Source organism: Benincasa hispida, chromosome 8, assembly GCF_009727055.1.
Source record: "Benincasa hispida cultivar B227 chromosome 8, ASM972705v1, whole genome shotgun sequence".
In the NCBI taxonomy this organism is placed as follows: Eukaryota; Viridiplantae; Streptophyta; class Magnoliopsida; order Cucurbitales; family Cucurbitaceae; genus Benincasa; species Benincasa hispida.
In genome coordinates, this window is record NC_052356.1 from 49,440,302 (window position 1) to 49,446,501 (window position 6,200).

Sequence of the window (6,200 nt, forward strand, 5' to 3'; positions counted from 1 at the left end):
CATTAGGGACTATGCATCGCCAAACCTCTATGATTTCTCTCCGGGAATTAGGAGGCCTACCCTCGATTGAAGTGGATTCGAGATGAATTCGGTGATGCCGCAGATGATCCAGACTGCAGGTCAATTCAGAGGAAGGCGTGGCGAGGATCCGCACGCCCACCTCCGAAGTTTTATTGAAATCTGCAATACTTTTGTGTTCCCGAACATCTCTGCTGAAGAAGTTCGACTAATGTTCCACTTTCTATCGTGTGGTGTGTTAGGAGTGCTTAGAGTAAAACAAATTGGAAAATAAATTCTAAGTATGAGTGTTGTATTGTGCCTTGATGCGTCCAAATATGTGCAATGCGTCGAGGCGTTAGAGTTATACATGGAGAGCACACAACTCCTTAAAATGGCGTTCAAGTTTTCCTAGATTAAAACAAAGTATAAATCTAATCTAGGTTCCTAGCAAGTCCAGGGTCGAACACAGGGATTCAGTTCACTAAACACAGAGAATGCGTTGTACTTGAAGTAGGGGTTTTCCTAAATAAATGCAAAAGATGTGTTATTTACACTAACATGTTGTGCCTGTGCAATGTGATACAAAAGAGCTGAGTTGAAAATGATGGTTCATGTGAGAATGGAATTTTTGTAAGTGGACGCGTCGGTTAAAGATACTTGTACACAACTTATGTAGTGTGGATGAAATAGGATGGTTTGCTTATCTTTCTGTTCATGCGTTAGACTCCATTCAACATTTCTCAATGCAAATGACATACAAGTCTATCTCTAGGTTATATGCGTCTAACTTAGAATGCAAGTAACACCAGTAAGTCTATCTCTAGTTGTACTAGGCGTTCTGCTTCATGCAACTTAGCTATTCTTTCAAACAACTAAGTTAAAGATGCTTTCACCAAGTTGTCAAGTTGGGTTAGGTGTTAAAACAAAATTATGCATGAAGTACTAATGCTTTCAACATAAACAGAAGACAAACAGTAGCAAAAGTGATGATCAAATATATGAACTTAACAAAGGGTCAATGAGTCTTTACAAAGACCTATATTCAATCAAAATGATATGAAAATGATATTAAGAGAGAGAATGAGTCAAGCCAAAGAATACAATCTCTTGTAGTTCTTTGGCTCAATCTTGTTGTGTACAATCACTTTAAAGAGCCGAGGATAGACTATCTTTCTCAAGAATAACTTTCTCCACTCCCTGACCGACAGTGGTGATGGTTCTCAGTTCCTTCGATCGTTTAAACCTCGGCATAGCTCGTACAGCTAAAACTAAGTCTAAAAATTTACGAAGAGTATAGAGTTTCTAATTGTCTCTTTAATTCTAGAGGTTTTCAAGTATTTATAGGCGCTGGTCTAGTCCACTTGGAGGATGGGCTACATTTAAATCCATGCCCTGATCAGCATTAAATTCCATGTCCTGGTTGGCCGTCTGACCTCACGGAAGCTTTTCAGTCGCTGCCTGTTGCAGGTCCCCAGGCTTGCAAGTGGTGATGTGACACAATCAGCCCAGAGTAACGAATCTTCTATGTGTTGAATTCCCTCCGACGCATGGTTCATGCGTCGACGCTTGTCTAATGCGTTGTTGTCAGTTCTTGCATTGAAATCCTGCAAAGTAGTGCGTTAGCGCCGCGATAATCAGTGATAAAACTTATTTTACATGAATTTGCTATTGTTCAAGTAAATCCATGCATTTCCATGAAAAATGAGGAGAATTTATCATTAAAAACCCTAATTGTTCCAACTTAAGAGCAAAGATAACTTGTATTTTTTACAAGTTATCAACTAACGTTGTTCCCATTTTCTCTCTATGATCAGGCTAGGAAATGGGCTTATTCGCTCGAACCAGGAGAGATTACTTCTTGGGAGTAGTTAGTGGAAAAATTGATGAAAAAGTATTTTCCACCTACCGAGAATGCAAGACGGAGAAAGCTTATTACTAATTTTGAACAAGAGATGGACGAATCGCTCAGCGATGCTTGGGCGAGGTTTAAAAGGTTAGTCTGAGATTGTCCGCATAATGGGCTACTAGACTGCCTTCAAATGGAAATTTTGTATCATGGTTTGAATCCTTCTTCACAGACTGCTGCCAATGCGGCAGCCGCTGGTGGTCTGCTTGACAAAACTTACGAGGAGGCGAAGAATATTCTCGACCGCATCTCCGAGAACCATGAAGACTGGCGGGAGAGTGACCAGAGATTAAGACTCTAAGATATTGACGCAAATAACGGTGCCATTGTTTTGTTACAAAACCAAATGACCGCAATGATGAATATAATTCAAGGAATGGCGATCAACAGCCCAACACCGCAAGGTGGGCAAATCAACGCAATAAGTCAAAACACTGCAAGGTGTGCGGCTTGTGGTGATGGGCATACGATGAGCGATTTTTCGCATAATCCACAGCCTGTATATTTTGTAAAGAATAATCCCTTTTCAAACTTACAACCCCGGGTGAAGAAACCACCCAAATTATGCTTGAAAGAATCAACAACAAAATTTTCAATATGTTGCGCAAAAAGAAGGGCCACCAGGATTCTTCCAACGCAACAACGGTCAACAGAGCAACCAAGCAATCAGCTCACAACAACCAATGCAATCTTCTTCTCTAGTGATCCTATTGAAGCAATATATAGAGAAAAACGAGACAGTGCTTCAAAGTCAGGCTACATCCATCCGCAACTTGGAATTGCAAATGGGCCAGATTGCGAGTGAGCTGAAAAGTAGACCGCAAGGCACGTTGCCAAGTTCTACCGAGCTTCCACGCAACCTAGGTGGATCAGGTAAGGAGGAATGTCAAGTTCTGACATTGCGAAGTAGAAAGAATGTGAAGGGAGAAAGGAAGGATCAGAGTAGAACAACTTTGCAACTGAGCTCGAGATTGCGGTAACACAAGAAGAAGAAAGAGAGAATGAAGTAGTGGAACCTGAGGTTGCGTCAACCTCAAAACCAAATGAAACAGGAACCGTGAAAGTCCAGTTGCCACCTTTCCCTCAGAGGTTAAGAAAGAAGAAAAATGAAGAGGTACAGTACCAACGTTTCTTATATATGTTAAAGCAATTACATGTTAACATTCCTTTCAATGAAGCGATTGAGGAAATGCCTGCCTATGCCAAGTTTTTTAAGGACATGGTAACTAAGAAAAGAGGCACTGGAAAATTTGCCACGGTGGCATTAACACAAAGTTCCAAATCTATTATTCCACCAAATATGAGCGATCTTGGGAGCTTCACGATTCCTTGCTCCATAGGAGGACTCTATATTGGGCCTGTCTCTTATACACATCTAGATGTGTATAAGAGACAGATTTGATGCCTCTATCTATCTTTAAGCAATTGAATGTGAGGCAACTTGCACCCACGACCGTGACTCTTCAATTGGCCGAAAAATCTCTGGTCCATCCAGAAGGTAAGGTGAAGGATGTGCTAATCATGATTGATAAATTTATTTTTCCAACTGACTTCATCATCCTAGATTATGAGGCCGAAAAATATGTACACATCATTTTGGGGCGACCTTTCCCATCAACGGGTTGAGCTCAAATTGATGTGCACAAAGGAGAAATTACTTTGAGCATAAATGGACAGAAGCTCAAGTTTAATATAATTCGTGCCATGAAATTTCCTGATGAGAAAGACCTGCAAAATTCTGAAGATGACTTGAATTTGATTGAAGAAGAAAATTCTGATGAAGAGTGCAAAGAAGAGAATGCCAACGCATCCGTAGCTGCATGCAATGCGATCGTAGAAAAACAAAAAAAGAAGAAGGATCGATAGCAACGCAAGAAGAAGAGCCGAAGGAAGAAAGAAAAATAATGCAACCTTCTCTCGTGGAACCACCAACCCTTGAACTAAAAACCCTATCGACACATTTGAAGTACGCATTTCTAGGGCAAGATGAGAAGTTGCCAGTGATATTTCCTTTGCGCTCAACGAAGATCAAGAGAATGCATTGATGAGCATTCTCAAGAAACATGAGCGAGCAATTGGCTGGACGCTTGCTGACGTCAGAGAAATTAGCCCCGCGTACTACATGCACCACATTCGTCTCGAGGACGACCACAAAGCAACTATTGAAAATGAACGTAGACTTAACCCTGTGATGAAGAAGGTCATAAAAAAGGAGATTATCAAGTGGCTGGATGCGGGCATTATCTATCCCATTGCAGATAGGTTGTGGGTCAGCCCCGTGCAATGTGTGCCAAAGAAGGGCGGAATCACAGTAGTTCCAAATGAGAATAATGAATTAATACCGCAAAGAACCATCACTGAATGGCACATATGTACGGACTACCGCAAATTGAATGTGGCCACAAAGAAAGATCACTTCCCTCTACCATTCATTGATCAAATGCTAGTCAGACTAGCAAGGAATGATTTTTACTACTTCTTGGATGGATATGCTGGGTACAATAAAATCATGATAGCTCCTGAAGACCAAGACAAGACCGCATTCACCTACCCATATGGGACATTCGCTTTTCGCCTCATGTCGTTTGGCCTCTGCAATGCGCCGAGCACATTCCAAAGGTGCATAATGGCGATCTTTTCAAATTATCTCGAGGACTCAGTGGAAATATTTATAGATGACTTCTCCGTCTATGGGAACACGTATGAAGTCTACCTAGCCAATTTGGAGAAAATTCTGAAGAGATGTGAAGAGATGAACTTGGTGAGAAAAATGTTACTTCGTGGTGAAAGAAGGTATAGTGCTGGGACACAAAGTCTCCTAGGAAGGGTTAGAGGTGGACAAAGCAAAGATCGACGCAATTGAAAAGCTTCCACCTCCAACCAACGTAAAGGCTGTGGCGCGGTCATTGATTTATGCAGTTGATCTTCTGGTGACTTACTTTCATTTCGGCTTGCCCAACGTGTGTCATGCGGACATCCAACTACGGTAAGTGCCTTTCACAACTTAACTCTTATCAAACATGGGTTTCCCATTGCATTGACAGTGGAGTTTTTTATTCTACTATATATATATATATAATATATATATTTAGATATATAGTAAGGTTGAAAAAAATACCTCACCCCAAATTTAAAATACGACAATGTCCTCATTGCCAAAGGAAATTAAAATAAGTCATGCGATGGTCATAAAATGTGTTGTAAAGAGAGCTTGAGAGAAAGCTAGAAAATCCCTAACTTCTAGAAAATATTTCATGAGAATAGCTACTTAAGATTATTTTGATATATACGAAAGGCATAGAAGCATATTTTGTCATCATTGAAATCATACTTGGCAAAGAACAACATGCGGTGAACTACTAAATTTATCTATTTGTCAAATGATTGTGGTAATTAAGGAGGATGCGGTGATAAAAATTTGAAAAGTGAAATGCAATGTGATAGCACAAAATTTGAAATAAAGATAAGGAAGAGTACACCCTAAATTTTGCGCTATCGCCCGCATTGTTATTGATGCATTCATCCTTGCGGCGATCTTTGCTTCTGTGGATTACAGTGATGGAGTGAGTTAATTTGCTTCTTCGCAATCATGTGCCTTAATTCTTTGTAAACAGACAAAGAAAGGGTCAAATGATTTTAAACAAAACAAGTTTTTTTTTTTTTTTTTTTTTTTTGAGAAATAAGTGAAATACTGATAATAATAAAATAACGAAGAATTGTTTCAAAGAGTTGAGTAAGGGATAGTCTGGGTTTTTCAACTTTGCAGAGACTGTGTCTGGCTGGAAATCTTCAACGTAATATGCCTTTATCCGTTGCCCATTAACTTTAAATGTTCGGCTGCCATCCCTCGGTGATCAGTTCCACTGCACCATGTAGAAATATATTACTTTATGATGAAGGATCCGGACCAGCGCAATTTTAATTTTCCCGGGAAGGCCGTAATCTCGAATTGAAGAGTAAAGAACCTTTTGCCCGATTTGGAGGTTTCTAGCGCATATGCGTTTATCATGCCAATGCTTGGTGCGCTCTTTGTAAATCTTCGAAATCTCATATGCGTTACGCTTCCATTCTTCTAGCTCGACCAACTGCAGTTTTCACGCTTCCCCTGCTTTCTTCAAATCTAAAAATTCAGTTTCTTGACCACCCACAATGCTTTATATTCCAGCTCAAAAGGCAAATGACACGTCGGAAAAATATGTGGGCCATGAAATAGGGATTAAGTGGAACAGAAATTGACAAAATTAAGAAATGAAAGATTTCGTTGAAATTGTTCATTCGGAAATTTTCCCAAAAG

At 40.0% G+C, this 6,200-nt stretch overlaps 1 non-coding gene across 1 annotated transcript; it reads right to left on the reverse strand.

Moving 5' to 3' along the window:
* Positions 1-1,916: 1,916 nt before the first annotated feature.
* On the reverse strand, positions 1,917-2,023 carry LOC120084281. The gene has a single exon (XR_005483646.1). It is a non-coding gene; the product is annotated as a small nucleolar RNA R71 (small nucleolar RNA).
* Positions 2,024-6,200: the final 4,177 nt, after the last annotated feature.